This window comes from Geotrypetes seraphini, chromosome 1 (assembly GCF_902459505.1).
Source record: "Geotrypetes seraphini chromosome 1, aGeoSer1.1, whole genome shotgun sequence".
NCBI classification, from domain to species: domain Eukaryota; kingdom Metazoa; phylum Chordata; class Amphibia; order Gymnophiona; family Dermophiidae; genus Geotrypetes; species Geotrypetes seraphini.
Window position 1 is genome coordinate 397,592,017 of NC_047084.1, and position 20,379 is coordinate 397,612,395.

At 40.9% G+C, this 20,379-nt stretch overlaps 1 protein-coding gene across 2 annotated transcripts in view; it reads right to left on the reverse strand.

Annotated features, from left to right (window-relative positions):
* Positions 1 to 20,379, reverse strand: part of LOC117347270 (branchpoint-bridging protein-like) — a 127,024-nt gene that overhangs the window by 68,299 nt on the left and 38,346 nt on the right. Inside the window, exon 1 of one of the 2 annotated variants that reach the window (XM_033917973.1) lies at positions 7,369 to 7,428. The exons of the other annotated variant lie outside the window; for it this stretch is intronic. The gene's annotated coding sequence lies outside the window, so the exon portion shown is untranslated. Of the gene's footprint in view, positions 1 to 7,368; positions 7,429 to 20,379 lie in introns of those variants that run through there. 2 annotated transcript variants of the gene reach the window in all.

A 20,379-nucleotide genomic window follows, 5' to 3' on the forward strand; every position in this document is an offset into this window, starting at 1 on the left:
ATCACGGAGGCATTGGTGAGCAGGAGGATTCAGCACCAGTCCTGCTCCATTAAAGGTACGGGGATATGGTGGGAAGAGGACCGGGAATGGGGAGGGGGCCATCCGGAGTGAGGGTGGCAGGAGGGAGTGGAATCCTTCCTGCCATAATTTTAAATGGCAGCTGCAGGGCAAATTTTTCAGGGAGGGAGGGGTGTTCGGGGAGGGAGGGGTGTTTGGGCACTTCTTGGGAGGGGGGTTTAGTAGTAGTAGATATGGCAGGAGGGAGTGGGAACCCTCCTGCCATAATTAAAAATGGTGGCTGCAGGGGAAATTTTTTTTGGGGGGGGTTCGGGGGGGGAGGGGTTTTCGGGGCACTTGTTGGGAGGAAGGGTTAATTTTTTTTTTTTTTTAATCGGGTAGATATTTTATTACATTACATTACATTACGGATTTCTATTCCGCCTGTGCCTTGCGGTTCTAGGCGGATTACAATATAGAAAATATCTGGGACATTCCAGTAGAATTACATTTCAGGATAGGAGTAAGTTACAGGAACAGTGAAGAGTTATGATATTACAATTTCACAGCAGATATTACTTATTACAGAAGATAGTACATGCAAAATATCTGCCCAATTAAAAACAAATTTTAAAAGCCGGCAGAAGCCCTGACAGTATTCGTCAGGTAGCCTGTTTTGTCTGTCACTACTGTCAGGGCTTTAGTGATCCGTGCAGTTGGCTGGGGGCATGCCAACTAACATCTTCATTTGCATGCAGGCCTTTAGTGAATTCATCGGCCTGCATGCAAATGGACATGGATTGGGCCGGATCAGAGGTAGTGAATCTAGCCCTCTGTCACTTCATCATTCCACTTCCAATCGTGACGTTTGTGGCATCCTTTCAATCATATCACCATTTTCACACATTCATACATTTTTTAGCATTAGTTTATTTAGCACATCTAAACACCATTTATCACTTTACAACATCACACCATATACACTTTTTTGACACCAGTCACTATTCACAAGTCAATGAAAATCCACAAGACTTTTTGCACATTTAATTAATCAGTTTAATTAGACATTACATTTATCATATTACCATTCATAGGACCCCTGAGGAAGACAGGTTTGTCAAACACGGACCGTGTTAGGTCCATAGTCCTCAAAGTTCTGAATCATAGATATACCTTCATGTGGATTATTAGATTTGTATTTTTAATAAAGCCTGCATCTTGAACATCATCTTCTCCAGTTTTTTGTTCTTGTTAGACTTCCATTTTTGTGGAGCACAAAGGGTCAAACTTTTGTAGTTACATATACACTTATGTGCATAAGTGCTAGTATGCGCCCAAGAGGCATGTAATTGTGGATACATAAATTATAGAATTACCATATTTCATACTTGGTTTGCAGCTATTTATAGGAATGTGTTCCAAACCTTGATGCAGATACAAATGTACCCAAAAAACATATCTAGGGTTTTGAAAATTCAAGCCATGCATATATATATATTATCTCCACCGATTTAACACTATAGTGTTACTTTATTGCCATAGGTACTTTTATCTACATGAAGGGTGGGGATATTCAACATAAGAACATAAGAATTGCCGCTGCTGGGTCAGACCAGTGGTCCATCATGCCCAGCAGTCCGCTCATGCGGTGGCTCCCAGGTCAAAGACCAGTGCTCTTAATGAGTCCAGCCTCACCTGCATACGTTCCAGTTTAGTAGGAACTTGTCCAACTTTGTCTTGAATCCCTGGAGGGTGTTTTCCCCTATAACAGACTCCGGAAGAGTGTTCCAGTTTTCTACCACTCTCTGGGTGAAGAAGAACTTCCTTACGTTTGTACAGAATCTATCCGCTTTCAACCTTGGAAAGGGTGAACAATTTCTCTTTATCTGCTAAGTTTATTCCCTTCAGTATTTTGAATGTTTCGATCATGTCCCCTCTCAGTCTCCTCTTTTCAAGGGAGAAGAGGCTCAGTTTCTCCAATCTCTCACTGTACGGCAACTCCTGCAGCCCCGTAACCATTTTAGTTGCTCTTCTCTGGACTCCTTCGAGTAGTACTGTGTCCATCTTCATGTAAGGTGACCAGTTCTGGATGCAGTACTCCAGGTGAGGGCGCACCATGGCCCGGTACAGCGGCATGATAACCTTCTCCGATCTGTTCGTGATCCCCTTCTTTATCATTCCTAGCATTCTGTTTGCCCTTTTTGCCACCGCCGGCACACATTGCGCGGACGGCTTCATTGACTTGCTATCAGAACTCCCAAGTCTCTTTCCTGGGAGGTCTCTCCAAATACCACCTCAGACATCCTGTATTCGTGCATGAGATTTTTGTTATAGACATGCATCACTTTACACTTATCCATGTTGAAACTCATTTGCCATGTCGATGCCCATTTCTCGAGCTTGATTATGTCACGTTGCAGATCTTCACAATCCCCCTGTATCGTCCGCAAATTTAATCACCCTCGCTCATAATACCAATGTCCAGATCATTTATAAAGATGTTGAAAAGCATGGGTCAAAGCACTGAGCCCTGCGGTAACCTACTGGTGAAGCTCTTCCAGTCCGAGTATTGTCCATTTACCCCCACTCTTTGTTTCCTATGCTCCAGACAGTTTTTAATCCACGTGAGTATTTCACCCTCGATTCCATGGCTCGCAATTTTCCGAAGTAGTCATTCATGTGGAACCTTGTCGAATGCCTTCTGAAAATCCAGATATATAATGTCGACTGGGCCGCCCTTGTCTATCTGCCTGTTTACTCCCTCACAGAAGTGCAGCAAGCTCGTCAAACAAGACCTGCCTTTGCTGAAACTGTGCTCATCAGATTGTGTCCATCAAGGTGATCAATGATGCAGTCCTTTATCAGCACTTCTACCATCTTTCTCAGTACCGAGGTCAGACTCACCGGTCTGTAGTTTCCCGGTCTCCCCTCAAACTTTTTTGAAGAGAGGCTTAACATTTGCCACCTCCAAGTCTTCCAGAATCTTTCCCGATTTGATCGACAGATTGGCTATCAGTTGAAGCAGTTCAGCTATAATCCCTTTCAGTTCCTTGATGACCATCGGATGGATGCCACCCGTTCCCGGGGATTTATTGCTCTTAAGCCTATCAATCTGCCTGCATACCTGTCAGTTTCCCGTCTTTGTTTTCAGCATATAGCCTGATGGGTTCCGGTATGCTGTGTATATCCTCTTTGGTAAATACAGACCCATAAAATGTGTTCAGTTTGTCGGTGAGATGTTTTTTGTGCTTATTCCAGTTTTCGTCTGTTCTTGACCGTTTCCATTCCTTGTCTATGATTGCTTCCTTCACCTCTACAGTTAGCCACACCGGCTCCTTGTTCTTTTTCCTCTTGGATCCCTTGTTGATATGCGGTATATATAGATTTTGCACTTCAGTGACTGTGTCCTTAAAAAGGGGCCAAGCTTGCTCTAGCGTTTTTACAGTGCTTATCCTTTTCTTAATCTTCTTCCCCACCATGAGTCTCATCTCTTTATAATTCCCTTTTCGGAAGTTTAGTGCCATGGCCGTCATTCTGGACCAATGTTTCGCTCCTGAGTCCAGGTCAAAGCGGATCATGTTGTGATCGCTGTTTCCCAGCGTCCCTTCTACTTCTACACCTTGTGCCTGTCCTCGCAGTCCATTTATAATTAAGTCCAGAATTGCATTTCCTCTTGTATTTTCCTTGACAAGTTGTTCCAGGAAGCAATCGCCTAGAGCATCCAGGAACTTGGTCTCCCTGGTGCAGCCGGAGGTGCCTAGGTACCAGTCCCCCTTACTAGGTCCCATTATTGTGAGTAAAATGCTATTTACCAACAGAAATTATTTTATTTATATTTAGTTCATGCATTTTCATTGGCAGATCCCTGACAAGTTGCATTTAGGTACAGTAGGCATTTCCCTATCCATTAATAATAATAATAATAATTTATTTTATTGTATACCACCCTACGAGCAGTTCTAGGCGGTTCACAACAGAAAAAAATGAAACATTTCAATTAATAAATATAATCTCATGTACATTATATCTAATGGACAGATTAATACAACATAGTTAAAATACAGTTACAAACACACAGCTGTTAATACCTCAGTTGAATACAACTTAATTAAAAAAGAAAGTTGAAAAAACTTAACCTGATAAAATAAAATTATAAACATAGGCTTAGTAGAAATCAACATTCTTGTTTATCAAATAAATGAATTTTTTAATAATTTCCTAAATATAGGATAGGAATAAGCTTGGACAATCAACTGACTTATCCCGGAATTCATTTTCCCTGCCTGATATTCTAATGTCCTGTCAAAAAAAAGTTCTATAACGACAGGCCTTTGGGGTAGGGAAAATAAACATACCCGAATTTCTGGTATGTTTCTTTGAATTAAACCAGGGGTGTCCAACCTGCGGCCCAACAAGGAGTTTTGTGCGGCCCAGCTTCTCCCTCTCTCCCTTCTGTGCCTCCCTCTGGCGGATAATTTTCTGGCCGGCTCCCTTGCTACAGTTGTCTGCATGCTTCGTCGGCTCCTCGTGCGCGATCTGCAGCTGTGTCAGAAGCATTCCCTCTGACGTCACAACATCAGAGAGAAGGCTTCCAAAATCAGAGAGAAGGCTTCCGAATCGGCCGTGAATTGCGCACAAGGAGCCAACGATGCCCACGGACGACTGCAGCAAGGGAGCCAGACAGAAAATAAAAACTCGTCGGGAGGCACAGAAGGAAGGGGCACAGGCGCGGATCATCGACAGCAATAAAATAAATGCTTCCAGCACAGCCATGGATCGCGGGAGGAGCCAGCCACCACCGCCCGCAGCTTTCATCAGAAAAACGATTGCAGCATGGGAGCCGCCCAGAAGGTAAATACCCACCGGAGGGAAGCACAGAAGGGAGAAGGTCGTGTTGGGACTCGAAAGGGAGGGAGCACAAAACTTTGGACAAATGATGAAGGAAGGAGGGAGTGCGTATGAGCCATATGATTGAAGAATGGAGGGAGTGAGGGAGAGAACAGTAAGGGAGAATTGGGTGATAGAGAGGGAAAGAGATGGTGCACATGGAGAGATGAAGAAAGAGGAGAACTGTTGGGCAGAGAGAGGAGGGAGGAAGGGAGAGAGAATTATTGAACATGGTGGTGGGAGAGGAGTGAGGTAGAGATGCATGGGCACGGAAAGGAGGGGGAGAACATGCTGAGCCAAGGAAGCCTCCTGGACTGGGTTGTTTTTTTTAAAGTACAGAGGGGGAGGGTATTAAAGGAAGTGCCATATTGGGCGTGGGGGAGAGCTTATGGGCCAGAAACAGAGGACAGAGAGAGAGATGGTGGGCAATGGTCTGAAGGGAAAGAAGTAGAACCTGGGGTGGTGTGGAGGAAGAGGGAAAGAGATACTTAAAGGGAGAACTGTTGGGAAGAGAGAGGGAGAAATGGTGGACCAGGGGAAGGGAGGCAGGCAGGCATGAGGAGAGATGGGGTGGGGAGCAGTTGGGAAGAGAAAGGGAGAGAAGTTGGATCTGGGGATGGAAGGGAGGTAGGGAGAAATTTTAGGCCTGTGGATGGAAGGCAGAGAGATGTTTAGTCTGTTTAGTCTATTTGTTTTGCTGCCCTCTTAATTGTCTATAATTTTAATGATATGTTCATCGCTTAGAAATTTGAGTAAGCGATCAATCAAATATACAATAAACTTGGAGACTTGGAGAGATGCAGCATCTCTCTTTTGTTTTTCCTCTATTTCATTGTTCAGCATCACGGGGGGAGGGAAGAAGAAAAACAGAAAAGAGAAGGAGCAAAATGTTGGACCATGAGCTTCTTTGTTAAAAAAAAAACTGTTAGAATACGCTGGCCGTGTATTGTCTGTCATACCTGACAATATTGTCTGGTGTTATAGTTGTTGCCAACCTTTGTATAAAGAAATGTTAAATAAATATCCTTTTATTACTTTTACGGACATTTTGCCTGATATTTTTAACGATGACTGAATGTTTCCAACCCATAAAATAAACTTGGTTATTGTAGATGATCTAATGGGTTCTGCCTGTAAAAGTGGCGAAATAGAGAATGTCTTTACTAAGTATGTACATCACAGAAACCTGAGCATCATATATATAGTTCAAAATGTTTTCTGCCAGGGTAAAACAAGCCAGACTATAACTTTAAATACCAAATACATGGTTCTCTTTAAGAATCCTAGAGGTAAGTTACAGATAGCCATTCTGGCTAGACAGATGTACCCTGAAAAATCACAATTCTTTTTAGAGGCCTTCGAGGATGCGACCAGAAAGCCGTATGGCTATCTGTTTGTAGATTTAAATACCACAACGGCTGAGGCTTACAGATTAAGAACGGATATTTTCCCGCCAGACAGGACAATGGTATATTGTGTAAAACCACAATCAGCCCGTAAAAGGCTGTGAATACATAACCAGATCCCCTCGTATACGCTGGGGCATCTCTCAGGTAACATGTCTATCTGTGTAAAGAGAAACCTGCCTCTTTTAAAACTTTTAGTCCAAGCCTCGCCACAGCACAGAAAAGCCATCCCGGATACAGCTTCTGATGATTTGGTGGTTGCTATAGCTGAAATTGCTCTCAACACCCTAAAAGGTAACATCCCGCTTTCACAAAACCAGATAAAGGTTTTAAAAGGGAAGCGTCACGCTATAAAAAGACTGTGTGATAAAAGATTAACCTCCTAAGAAAAAAAAGAAGCAGTTGGTGAAACAATCGGGTGGATTTATAGGCCCTTGTTAAGTTTTGCTTTACCATTGATAACAGGTCTTCTGACAAACGCTGAAAAAATGTACCTGGTCCCTAGTCAACAACTCGAGTGCTTGAGAAATCCCATAGATCGGGAAGAAAATATTAGAACCTCAACCATACATAGGTTAGACAAGGAAATGAAAACCATACTGCAGATTCCTGGTATGTCTGACCATGAAAAAGTTAAACGTTATTCAGAAGTGTTACAACGCTATCTCGTGTTGAACAGACAAAGGGATATGGAAAAAGAAAAGCTAAATGTTTATCTACAGGGACCGGTTGATACTTCAACAACCCCCTCTCCAGAAAATAGTATACCTCCCAACTCTGTGGTTCAAGAAATGATATATAGCAGATAGCGTAGCTGGTTTTAGGAAGGGTTTGGACAATTACCACAACCTCTGGCAATGTGTTCCAGAGCTTAACTATTCTCTTGAGTGAAAAAATATTTCCTCCTATTGGTTTTAGAAGTATTTCCCTGTAACTTCATCAAGTGTCCCCTAGTGTTTGTAATTTTTGACGGAGTGAAAAATTGATCCACTTGTACCTGTTCTATGCCATTCAGGAAAATTCTAGATTTCAAAATAATGATAATAATGACAACAATTTTGGCAAGATGGTGAAGTACCTCAAGGAGCTGTTAGCTGAATGGAAAATTCTTAGAATAACCAGCAGAAGAAGGGAGGTGTTGATGCCCCTGTATAGGTCGATGGTGAGGCCACACTTGGAGTATTGTGTTCAGTTTTGGAGGCCTTATCTGGTGAAGGATATAAAGTTCAAGTTTCAAGTTTTATTATTTTTTATATACCGACCATCAACATGTATCTAGCCTGTTTACAATGCTAAAAATAAAAGGTTAAAATAATAATTATAGGTGAGGGAAGAGTGAACATTAAAAAGACAATTTACAAATACAAACATGAACTTGAGGGTAAAAAGGGGAAGGGGGGGGTCAATAATTACATCATTAAAAACAAAGTTAAAAGAAAAGGGAGGGGGGATATAACATCAGGAATGGGGGTCACTTCTTAAAAGCGGTTGAGATAAATTTTGCTAGCTGTTGGAGAGGAAGTGTTTAAAGACTGGTATGCATCTTGAAATAAGAATGTTTTTAGTTTAGTCTTGAATTTATTGAGAAGATTTTCATGGCGGAGTTGAGGTGGTATGGCGTTCCATAAAGTTGGAGCAACTATGGAGAACTTAGTTTTCCTAGTGTAATAGAATTGTTAGATGGAAGGGACAGTCAATAAGTTCTGATCCAACTTGAAGTGGTCCAGAGGAAGGTGATGAAAATGGTAAGGGGTTTGAACCAAAAGAAGTATGAGAAGAGACTGGAAGACCTAAATATGTATACACTGGAGGAGAGGAGAGACAGAAGAGATATGATACAGATAAATGTTTGAAAGCTATTATTATGGCAGGACAAGCAAGCAGAATATTATCAACATGTGGATTGTCACACAACTATCCCCTGCTCAGGCCGGCAGGCGGTTTAGCTGGGCTTTATTCTGACCTGTCGGCGTGGCTTCCCCAGAAAAGAGGAAGGCTTTTCAAGTAAAACAGACCTAGGCTCCAGGATAGTCTGCCCAGGTCACTCTGAGATACGTTTGCCAATAAAGGGAGACACAATTCAGGTATGATCAAAATCTCATTCTCAGGTTTTATTTGATAGGTGGCCACCCAGCTGCAGTAGCAATTCTCTCGAAAGAGTTCAAGAAATCGTCCGGTGTATCTGCTGGGTTAATCTTATTCAAATTCAAGATATTTAAAGAGTTTTGTCCTACCGCCAGCTGAGAAGTCACTGCTCCCAACACCGGTGTAGTACCAGGATTTCTTGCCAGGATCTGCCATGACTTTGGTCTGTTCACCCATGGTGTCTCCAATTTGCGTCCTGTCCTACTCGCCATAGCTCATGGTTGGCCTCCAACACTTTGCGAAGATCCTCGCTCTGGCGTTCTACCAAGACTGCAACCAGCTGTGGATCCATCTGCTGACCTGTGGAAGTAATCAGAAAGAGAAAAAACTCCCCAAGTGTGGTATTTAATGGTTTCCCCAAATACCACTAATCGCCCTCACCAGTCCCCGCAGCTTAGCATGCTTACGGCAGTACTGGTGAGTCTGTGCAGGTGTGCTCATTCAGGGTGCACGGCCCTTTCCAATCGATACTGCAATCTCTCAGGTTCCGATCTCTCTGTCCGTCTGTGGGGGTTAGTTTCCTTCCTGGACCGCTCCACTCTGGATCCACTGCCGTGAAGTCCTCAAGGATTTCCTCCACGAACCTCCGCTGGAACCAAGTTGTAGTATCCTCCAGGTCCTCAATACAGAGTTCCAGTACAGTAGTCACTAAAAACAATTTTCCAAGGTCTCCGAGAGAATGAGTCCCACAATCCTCCTATATAAACTTTTTGGCTCTCAGTGCTCCTGAAAAGGTTTGCAAAAACAAATGTCCAAAAGAAAAAAAAAAATCCAACACTTCTGATACCACTTGTCACAGAACTAGCTCCTGCTCAGGCCGGCAGGCAATTTAGCTGGGCTTTATTCTGACTTGTCGGTGTGGCTTTTCTTTTTTCTGTCGGTTCTCATCCAGCGGGGCTTGGGCTCAGGCCCTGCTGCTGGCCCTCATTTGGCTGTGGCTGTATTTTTTCTATATCCCAGCCTCTTACTGGTTTTAAGAGGTGTAGCCAGTGTAATCGGGTGATTTCTCTCACCGACCTCCACCGTTGGTGGGATCAGAACATTGTCCTGAGTTCTGCCCACGCTGTGCTACCCTTCAAAAAAGCTTGCCGGAGGCGTCGTGCCCAAATCTAGCAGTTCTTTAGTTTCATGGAGGTGCCTGCAGAAAAGGCCTCGACCTCGGCTTCAACCCCTGTAGCGGCCTTATTGACCAAGTACTCGACCTCGAGCAAGTCGCCCTCGAAGGCCTCGTCTGCTGTGCCTCTTAAGGTCTCGTCCTCAGGCAAGTCTCCTCTTTCCTCCACAGGTATGCTACCTAAGAAACCTCCAGCTGAGACTCAGGCAGTCCAGGCAACGAGTGCAGTCGTGCCAGCCTCTATGAGACCTCCGAAGTGTGCCTCCAAACATAAGGAATACTCATCCTCAAGGTCGCCCTCTATGGAGCGCACTGCTGCACCTTCTAGACCAGTCAGTGGTCTCAGTGCGTCTTTGAGGTTATGCTGCAAGCCATATTAACCACGCAGCTCACCTATGTTTTGGCCAAGCTTGCCCCTGCCTTGGCCCTGCTTTCTGCGAGCCAGCCTGAGCATACTGTCGAGGCACCACAAGCAAAACCTCTTCGGTCTCGACCCTTGTCTTCTAGTGACTCCTTGCCTTGTCCTTCCAGGTCCGGGTCTCCAGCTACTCAACCTGTTCAAGACGTGTTGGAGAAGCCTCGATCGAGGCCTCACTCAAAGCATTCCTCATCCTCGAGGCACCTCGCTTTGAAGAAGAGTAAAGAGTCTCCTAGGAAGAGTGCAGAGTCTCCTATGCCTCGTTCGTTGAGGCCCATCGAGACCCCCTCCAAACCCAGGCATAGGTCTCGAACTCTGAAGCTTTCAATACCTCATCCTTCTCCACCTCAAGGCCCATCCAGGTCCCAGACTCCTTCACCTGTCTCTACGAGGCATGAGTTGAGGCTGTCTAAGGGATGGTGGGATCCATCGCTGCAGCTGCTTGGATGGAGATGAAAAAACAGAAGATGCCAGACCTCCGGGGGAGAGAAGGGAAACTGAAGGGGAGAAGATGGATGGCTAGCATGGAGAAAGAAGGAGACCCTGACAAGCGAGTTAGAAGACAACCAGAGCCTGGGACCAACAAGATTTGAATAATGACCAGACAACAAAAGGTAGAAAAAATAATTTTATTTTCTGTTTTGTGATTACAATATGTCAGATTTGAAATGTATATCCTGCCAGAGCTAGGATTTAACAGAGAGAGGAAAAGTCTTTTTTGTTTATTTTGTTTACACCACAGCGCCAGTGTGATTAGGAGAAAGCAAAGGGGGTGAGGAGGCTATAAAATAAACCCACCAGGATGTTTGAAAAACAAACAAACACTCAATTGGGCAGGAAAATCTAATCAAATCGCTTTGAAAACCCAATTCAATAGGCTGAATTGAATCAAATCGAAATTTTTTTTCTGAATTGGGCAGCACTAATAAATACCTGATCCAACTGTGTTTTGAAGATCTTGAGATATATTAGAGTGAGTTGTAGGGAAATATTTTTACATTTAAAATAAATTTTATGGTGGGAACTATAATATTTAGTCTAGTAAATTAGTGTAATCAAATATAAAAGTTTAGTTATATGATTAATAATTTCAATATATATAAGATTGGTAACATGTTTGGATATAATGAATTTATGTTTAAAGTGTTATCATGATTCATTTATTTATTTAATTATTTTGAAATGTATGTTTCAAAAAGTTTTTTGGGGGGTTGGGAGGTTTGTTTTTTTGGCATTGAGGGAGGGATGAATGGCTATTAATCCAATGCTCGCATCCAAGAGATTGTATTATTATTGGGGGAAGGGGTGGATATGGGAGGGGGTACCCTGGATGTGTATAAAATTATTTTTAGGCAAACAGATAAATATTGGGCATATATATATTTTATTAATTGTGTAGATGATTTTTAAAGTATATTCCTTGAATGTCAATGGGCTTACTCACCCGATTAAGTGGAAAAAAGCACTTAATTTCTTAAAGCAACAAGAGGCAGATATATACTACATACAGGAAACACATTTATCCGCTATGGAATCAAAGAAACTAGAAGGGGATGGCTTAAACATTGTTTCTTTGCTTTAGCTGTGGGAAAGAAGGCGGGGGTGGCTATCCTGGTCCATAGGAAATGTTTGGCTATATTTAATCAGATTTCTGCAGATCCCTTTGGCAGATGGGTTCATGTGACTATGAGCTTGGGGAATGATACGCTGCTGATATTCAATATATATGCCCCTAATTCAAATCAAATGGAATTTTTCAAAACTCTTCAACAGTTGATACTACCACTGGCCACTTCTAATGTAATAGTGACGGGGAACTTTAATGCTGTTATGGACCCATTACTGGATAAAAATCCTAGAAAAATTTTAAAGTCATTAGGGTTGGACAATCTAGTTCAATCCTGTGGATTGAAGGATATATGGTGGATTCTTCATTTTGATGCTCAGAAATTTTCTTTCTGCTCCCACGTTCACAAGTCATTTTCACGAATAGTTTATGTTTTTGTTTCAGATCAATTAGTTCAGCAGGTAACAAAAGCCATCATAGACCCAATTATTTTGTCAGATCATGGTGAAATTTGGATTGAATTTAAATTTTCTGAAAAGGATAGTGGTAGACCTGTATGGAGATTAATAATACATTGCTTGCAGACTCAAACTTTCATGAAGAATTTCAATTAAAAATGAATGAATATTTTCAATTCAGTGCTTCAGAGGTAATCTCATTGGAAAAATTGTGGGATGCTTTTAAAGCTACCATGAAGGGACAAATCATTTCGTATTCAGTACATATTAGGAAACAAAGAAAAAGAGAATTTTCTAATTTGGAACAAAATATTAAGGAATTGGAGTCCAAATTGGCTGTGAAATGGGAACCAATTGAAGCGAACAAAGTCTGTTTCTTGGTCCCGAAACCGCCCTGCCCATACCCTGTCGCCTGGGTACAGATATCCGGAGGCAATTCCCCTTAGAAAGGATACACAGACAGTGTCCTAAAGGGATTGCCTATTCTTTATTAGTTTACATCCATTTTTATACCTTGTTACATGGGTCAGTGGTATTAGCAGATGATGTAAGTACAAACCATATCTGGTGACAAGATACATAGGCTTCAAAGAAGTAATCAACACTAGAAAGGGGGGGGGGGGTGAGTAAGCAGGATATGTGCTTCTTTGTCTAAATCTAGAGGTGTTAAAGCTTCCTTTATCTCTCTCCCGGTACATGGCAGTGGGGGGGGGGGGGTCGAACCTCCATTGTCTCAAACAGCTAACTTCTTTAACAAGATTAAATGGCCCTGTCTCAGGACATCAGCAGAATACATACAAAACTGTGTCTGTATTTGAGCCCCCCCCCCAAGCACAGACAGAGACAGAAGACATAATGTGTCCTTTTAAATGTGTCCTTTCAATCCCCTCTTACGTCATGAAAATGACATCATAAATGCACAGCATGAGCGTGGAAGGAGAGATATTCTAGATATGTCTCTTGAGGAGGGGTTTTAGAAGCTGTACAGGGACTGCTTGTGTTCTTGTGAATGAGAGAGAACACACAAAGAAAGAGAGAAAAACAGGGGGGTGGGGAGGGCGATGTCCAAGCTTCAGGTAGAGAGTGAGGGGGCTTTTATAGTTTTGAAACTTATTCTAAAATACAGAATAAACATAGTAATAGGCTTGCAGTCAAATGTAATTTCCAGTATGCCTCTGACAATAGTTTCTGATTAATCTTAATTATCTGTGCACCTGGACCCATTGTCTTAAGCACCCTCTTAATAAAACATTAACACCTTTTAGCTAATCATGATTTAATCAGGACTACTCAGGCAGCGAAAATTGACCCCACCATCACCAAACTGATGATCAAAACAACAGACATCAAAGTGTTTCGGAAAGAAATCAAAACATTTCTTTTCAAAAAACACATCCTTACTTAATATTCCCTTCCCCAATCGCACATGCACTCTCCCCAGCAAATAACACACTAGTCATCCCCTTGAACCTCATTTACGAAAAATATCCAAACTCCTAAATAAGCATCTCCCTTAGGTATCCATTTAACCTTCTCCTAAATAAGCATCTCCCTTAGGTATCCACTTAACTGATTCCTTCAAAGTTAGGTATCTTTCTTCAGTTGCCTATATTGTTTTCCCCACTGAACCTTGTAACTACTTGAACCCTGTCAAGTTATTCTATCGATAAATCCAGATATCTTATATTTGTATTTCTATACCACAACATGTAATTTACTTAAATCGTTGTAATGTAATTCTCTCGGTAATGTCCTGATCTCTTTTAACTGTAATCCGCTTAGAACCGCAAGGCACAGGCGGAATAGAAATCACAAATGTAATGTAATGTAATGTACTTGAAACCGTCTTCCTGGATGCTTTCTGTGAATAAGCATTCAGGATCTATTTGCATCTACATTCCAGAGTGAGATTGACATAATTTCCCATAGGCCTCTGCTGACATTAGTTATGCCAACCGAAAATGCTGATTGCTAGCAATAGCTATGCTGACATTTCCCATATTCTTTGAAATGAAAGCAAGAATAACATACAAAATAGCTCTACTAGTATTTAAAACAACAACTACCAATGAACCACAGTTCATTGATCGCCTTCTAATTCCACAAACCTCAAATCGTTTTCTCCGATCTAATACACAAAATCTATTAATGGTCCCCTCATTAAAAATAATAGGAACTAGACGCCACGACATCTTCTCAGTTAAGGCACCGCTTGTTTGGAATACCCTTCCTTTGTATATTAGAAATACTAAAGATCTTAACTCATTTAAAAATAATTTAAAAACATTCCTCTTTAAAGCTGCATTTAACCTCTAAATTCTTTCTTTCCATGTAAATTTTAATTCCAGTATTTTCGTACCCAAATCCTAATGTTCTTACCCTCCCCCCTTCAACCCTCTTTTTCTCCGCACTAGGAATCAAAATTTTGTAACTTTCTCCCTCACGTTTTCTCCACCTTACTCCAGTTTTGTAGTATCTGTCAGTATTGTCAGTCTGAAATTGCCCTGTGTTATTTATTGTGGAAATTTTATTAATATTTTTAATGTTTTACTCCAATTGTACATTTTATGTAATTCGCTTAGAAATATTAAGCGAACCATCAAATTTAAATAAAACTTGAAACTTGGTACCCTTAGCCAGTCTGCATTTCGCAGATGCCTCACTTATCTCCAACAGTATATCAGCATGTCCCCTGTCCTGCAGAATCTCCAAGCTATGAAGATAAACAGTTCCCATTATGAGTTCAAACCTCTTTATTGGGTGGTATAGGCGATCATATGGGCGGGGATCCCAGTATGCTTATATCCTACCCCTCGTTGAGCGAATGAACGGTGCATAAGGGATGCAGGAAGCTTTTTTCAGGAGGCTCAGGCATAAAAGGTAACAAGATGTCATGAGAGAGTATGTAAGTATGGGATATGGGATAATATTATCTCTGACCCTGGTAATGCAATGCAATATGCCAGATTAAAACCAAATTAGAACCAAATTAGCAAGTGTCAGAGAAGATACTGAAAATTCATGTCTAACTGCCTTAAAAGCTAGAAGGAACCTTGTGAGAAAAGAAATGTACACGTGTTTCACTCTACAGCAAAGGAGAATCATAACAATACATAGCAAAATTTGTAGAATAGTTAAGATAATGATAGGGTGAATTAAAACATTAAATATGTGGTTTGCAGTGGGCAAATACTCAAAGAAAAGTTCCCAAACTTGAGACATGAGCATCTCAGAGCAAATTTTCTACAGTTTGTGCAATCTGTGCATTTTCAAAAGTGATATTATGATTCACTTCTTTGGAGGTTTTCTTAAGTTGTTAAATGTAGTTCAGCAGCTTTTGAAATGTCTCGTTGCCCATACCAAGAGGTAGTGGATGTACAGCATATGAAATAAAGTCTGGAATGTCCATAGCAGTAAATAAGTTGAACTATACAGCAAAGCATTCTTAGGAAAGTGGCTATCATCAATCCGTAGATCCAATGAACAGAAAACAGCGAACAGGAAACATTGTGTACAGCATGTGTGAGGAAGTAGAGAAGTAGATCTTTGCAGTCAGGGTGCAGGAAGCTGAATTAATCCAGCAGGAACCAACCGTCTCTTTAAACTGGTGAGATGCACACTTGGGGTCTGCCAAAATAATTTGACTCACTAATACTTGGGTCGTACCACCAGGGCTATAAAGACCCGCCTAACTGAGCATAAATCGAGAGTGAATACGAGCAGCGAAGCCTCTCCCTTAGTTAGACATTGGAAGCTTTGCAAACATGGTTTGAAGGACCTTAAATGGAGGATACTGGATAAGATCACTGTTGGGGGGAGGGAGGTAACATCGAGCGCACTCTAAATTTGAGGGAGTTGCGCTAAATGTTTCAGCTACAAACTATGGGCCCATCCGGGCTTAACGAAGCCTCGGATTGGATGGCCCAAGTAGACTTCTAATTCCTTTAGTTCTTCTGTTTTGAATGCTTGATCCGCTATGCTAGTATGGTTGCTAGGATACGTTTGATGACGGTGTGGGAGGGCTCTATATAACGCTCTGAACAAACACCGCGGCCATCTTTTTTGATGACCAGCGGCAGTATTACTATGCCGCTGGTCATCAAAAAAGGATGACCGCAGCATAGTAATACTTATCTCTCGGTGAGTGAATCACTAAGTAGACTTTGCTGATTGAATGATATTGTATGAAAAGAGAGTAATTTATTGTGTGTGTGTTGCTTTTCAGTTCCCCCGACCTTGAAAAAGAGTTCCGAAACACGTCGGGAAGGGGAACCAATAAGGACTTAAGATAAGTGATGCACTTCTTAATTTACATTTAATTATAAATAAGCTATATTTAAGCTATAAATTATTCATAAGTTATTGATATAGAAAGAAAAAGAAATAGAAAAAGGAAAAAAAAATTTAAAATTACAAATTCAATACTTTCCAAGTGTGGGGAATAATGAAGAATCCCAAACACCTCTGACTCGTTTTGAGGAAGTGGAATCAGAATGCCCTTTGGATTGTATATTATGTTCTGAGCGGAACTGTCTGTTCAGGTTAACACTTGGGGTCTGTGCATTCAGGGAGGGATACACCGGCTTGAAAGATATCATTCAGCAGCTGTACTTCAGTGTGATCCAAATAAGAGATAGAAAGCGAGAGAAACCATGTTGCCTGTACTGAATGTAGAGAGAGAGAGAAACCAGGTTGCCTGTACTGAATGTGGCAACATGTGACAATATTAATGCATTTACTTGTTATAGTTATGGCAAAAGAGAGACAATATTCAGGTACTTAAGATTCTTAATTAGACATTCCAAAAAGATATATTTTTGTGTGCTCAATATAACTATTATGGCACTTCAGAGAGACCATAATGATGTACTGAATGTATTCAAAAATGTATACTGAATAGATCATATCTAGTAAGCACCACGGAACAAACACTGTATATAGTAAAACCTTTTCTTAAACATATAACCCCTAACCAAGCTACATTTAGAATATGAAAGCTATAAGTAAAAAGAACATTGCGCAATTAGACTAGTAAAAAGTGGGAAAAGAGCTAGCTCTAGAAATGGCCAATGTTATGTATCCTGGGGTACCCCTCAAACTAAAACAAGTAGACAAAACACAGACCACATGGCACAGACAAAACATAAAACACATAGTTTTAGGCTTGAAACTATTCTTCCATCGGTCAAGTGTTCAGAGCTGAACTTATCTCTAGAAATAAACACATTGTTATAGAAAAACAAAACAAAGATGAACACATGAGTAAAGTATATGGACAAATAATGCATAGCATAACCATTCCATATTCAGAAAAGGCATAAAGCTAATATCTTCTTTGGAACGTCTTTATCTCTGCAGTGATAAAGAGGATCCTTGGAAAACACTAGAAATATCTTTGAGCCAAAACTGGTCTGGGATGGCTATGTATATATCCGAATTGCTGCTTAAGAAAAAGAAAAAACATTTGAAATTGGCAACATCCTAATTTCAGCTAAAACAATAGGAAGGAATTTTTTTTTTTTCCCCAATTCACAAACATGCCAGTTGTGGCTTTCCAGATTTTGTCTTTAATAGTCCTGTTCATGCGTTCGACAATACCGGAACTCTGTGGGTGATATGGGAGATGAAATTTCCACTCAATGCGGAGTGCGATAGCTAAATCTTTGCATACTCTGGCAGTGAAAGCAGGACCATTATCTGAGTTGATGTGTGTGGGACATCCCCACCTAGGGATGATTTCGTGAAGTAAAATGTTCACCATAGTCTGAGCAGATTCATTTGTAGTGGGAAAAAACTTCAGGCCATCGGGAGAACATGTCAGCAATAACAATGGCAGCTGGTATACAGGGTTTCCCCTCTTTGCACCAATGTCCATCCGAAGGGCGGCTTTGGGCACCGGCCAGATGAGCATTAAGCCAGTGACCAGGGTCCCCACAATTAAAACATCCAGTACTTCTGGATGGATTATTACCACCTCAATCGGAGGCAGGGGCCTGCCCCCTGCGAAACCCGCAACCCCCTCTTCCGCGAGGAGCGGACAGACGCGGTCCCCAGGTAGGTAGCTGGCCCTGATAATGCAGGATTTCCCGAGGTTTAGAGATCTCACAGCGTAGGAGAGTGTTGCATAGTGGTTAGCGCTACAGCCTAAGGAACCTGAGGTTTGGGGGTTCAAACCCCGCACTGCTCCTTTTTCCAATAATTTATTCTGAAATTCTGCATGAGAACTAGTGGGCCATTCTGAAATCATTTGTTTGACCAGAATCTTCAAAGGAGAACGGAGGTTAGAAAGGAAAGTCTGAATAAGTAGGGAATCCATATTTGCATGGGCACTAAGACCTGCCTCTTGGGTCCAGGTTTCATTAAACCTCTTCAACACCTATCTAACTCTGTCTGCAATCCTGATCGAATCACATTGGATTCCTGTTGCTCATCGCATTACCTTTAAAATCCTACTTTTAGTTTTTAAAACACTATCTTTGAACGAACCCCAATTCATTAATAACTACTTATTCCCCATAGTATATCACATTCTTTAAGGTCCATTAATCAAAAACTCTTAACAATTCCATCACTGAAAGTTATTGGAACTCGTCGACATGATATCTTCTCTGTAATGCCCCACAATTATGGAACACCTTACCTCAGCATTTAAGATAAGAAAATGACCTAAACCATTTTAAAGGCAATCTGAAGAGCTTCCTTTTTAAAGACGCCTTTAATTTATTTATTCCCCATTCCTATTGTTTTCACCATTCGTGTCTTCTTTTGTGCTTTATTAATACAATTGTAGTTCTGCCCTTTTTCCCTTATGTATCTGTTAGTTTGTATGTCAATATGTCAAACTCATGTAATTTACTATAAATAAGCTTATGTGTACACCTTTTGTTTTTATTTGTAAATCGCTTAGCAAATTAAATTAAGCTATTCAATAAGTTAAAAATAAACTTGAAACTTGAATCTCACAAATTTCCATATTTTTCTTGCTCTATCTGTAAAACTGATTCTGGCCCCTGTATCAATTAAAGTTAATTTATCCTGACCCTCTATGGTAGTATTAACATTGGGGCGGCCGCAAGTGTCCAAAATCAAAGGTGCCACATACCTCAAGCTGAATTCAGAGTCTGACTTCTTTCCCTTATCCTGCGTCTCCAAAATTGAGTCCACAGGAAAGTGATAAGAGTCCAGCAGGGCTGTGAAGGTTTGAGTGACCTTGGTATTTGGACACAGAAAGTCAGGACATCCCTATGCACTAACACTGTTTTTTCTGGCTGTCAAATCACTTTTTACTCTTTCCAATTCTATCTGCATTGTATCTCGATCCTGTTGCAATGCATTATATAAAGGCATCACTAAGAAATAAAGATAACGCCTCCAAATTATTCAAAATACTGCCATTAAAATCATTTCAACTTAAAAGCTCGAAAATTTGATCATGTCACACCACTTTTAACTCCCATTGGCTTCCCATAGATCATCGAATTACTTATAAAATAATGTTACTGATACATAAAACCATAGCTTCCAGTCTACCTGATTTCATCAACAGGTTATTAATCCCCCACAACCTCCATCGCACATTACATTCTTCTTATCAAAACCTGTTATCCATTCCCTCTTTAAGACATATTGGCACCATGCGTACTAATATCTTTTCTGTGACGGCCCCTACCATCTGGAACTCAGCACCAAATTATATAAGAGAAATTTCATCACTTGATAAATTTAAAAGTAGCTTGAAGGCCTTTCTTTTTAAAGACGCATTTGGAGTATAATAGTCCTTTTAAGGACTGTAATGGAACTTTGCTCCTTGCTTTTCGTATTCATTTTAATCTTTTCTACAAAGTGCTAGATTATTTATTTTTTTGTTTCCTCCCTTTTGTTTTGATCCTTCTCCCTCTCTTTTTCATTATAATTTGTTTTTTTTTTAATGTATGCCTTTCTGACTGTCTGTTTTAATAATTACACAAATGTATTTCTACCCTTTTTCATTTTGTTTCGGTAAGTTCCCCAAACAAACCTGAAACCTAAAACGGAATTTTTTCTTTCCGGCGACACAGCACAAGAAACGGCAGAAATTTAAACCTATAAGCAGTGCAAACGTATATGGGAAAGGATTGGTGACACAGAAAGATGTGAGCTGGAAGGAGAGTGTCACACACACGGGCAACATAAGCCTTACAAGTCTCATCTGTCTGGGAGGGGGAGAATCCTAAGTGCCTTTTATGACCCATAACAAAAACAATATAACAATGCAGAAATTTTCGCTTACCTTATCTTATAAGCGAGGTACATTAATAATATACAATATAATCTTATACACTATAAAATCTTATCTAAGCGATAGAAGAGAAAAGCGCATGCAAAGAGTGGTACAGATGACAGAGTGG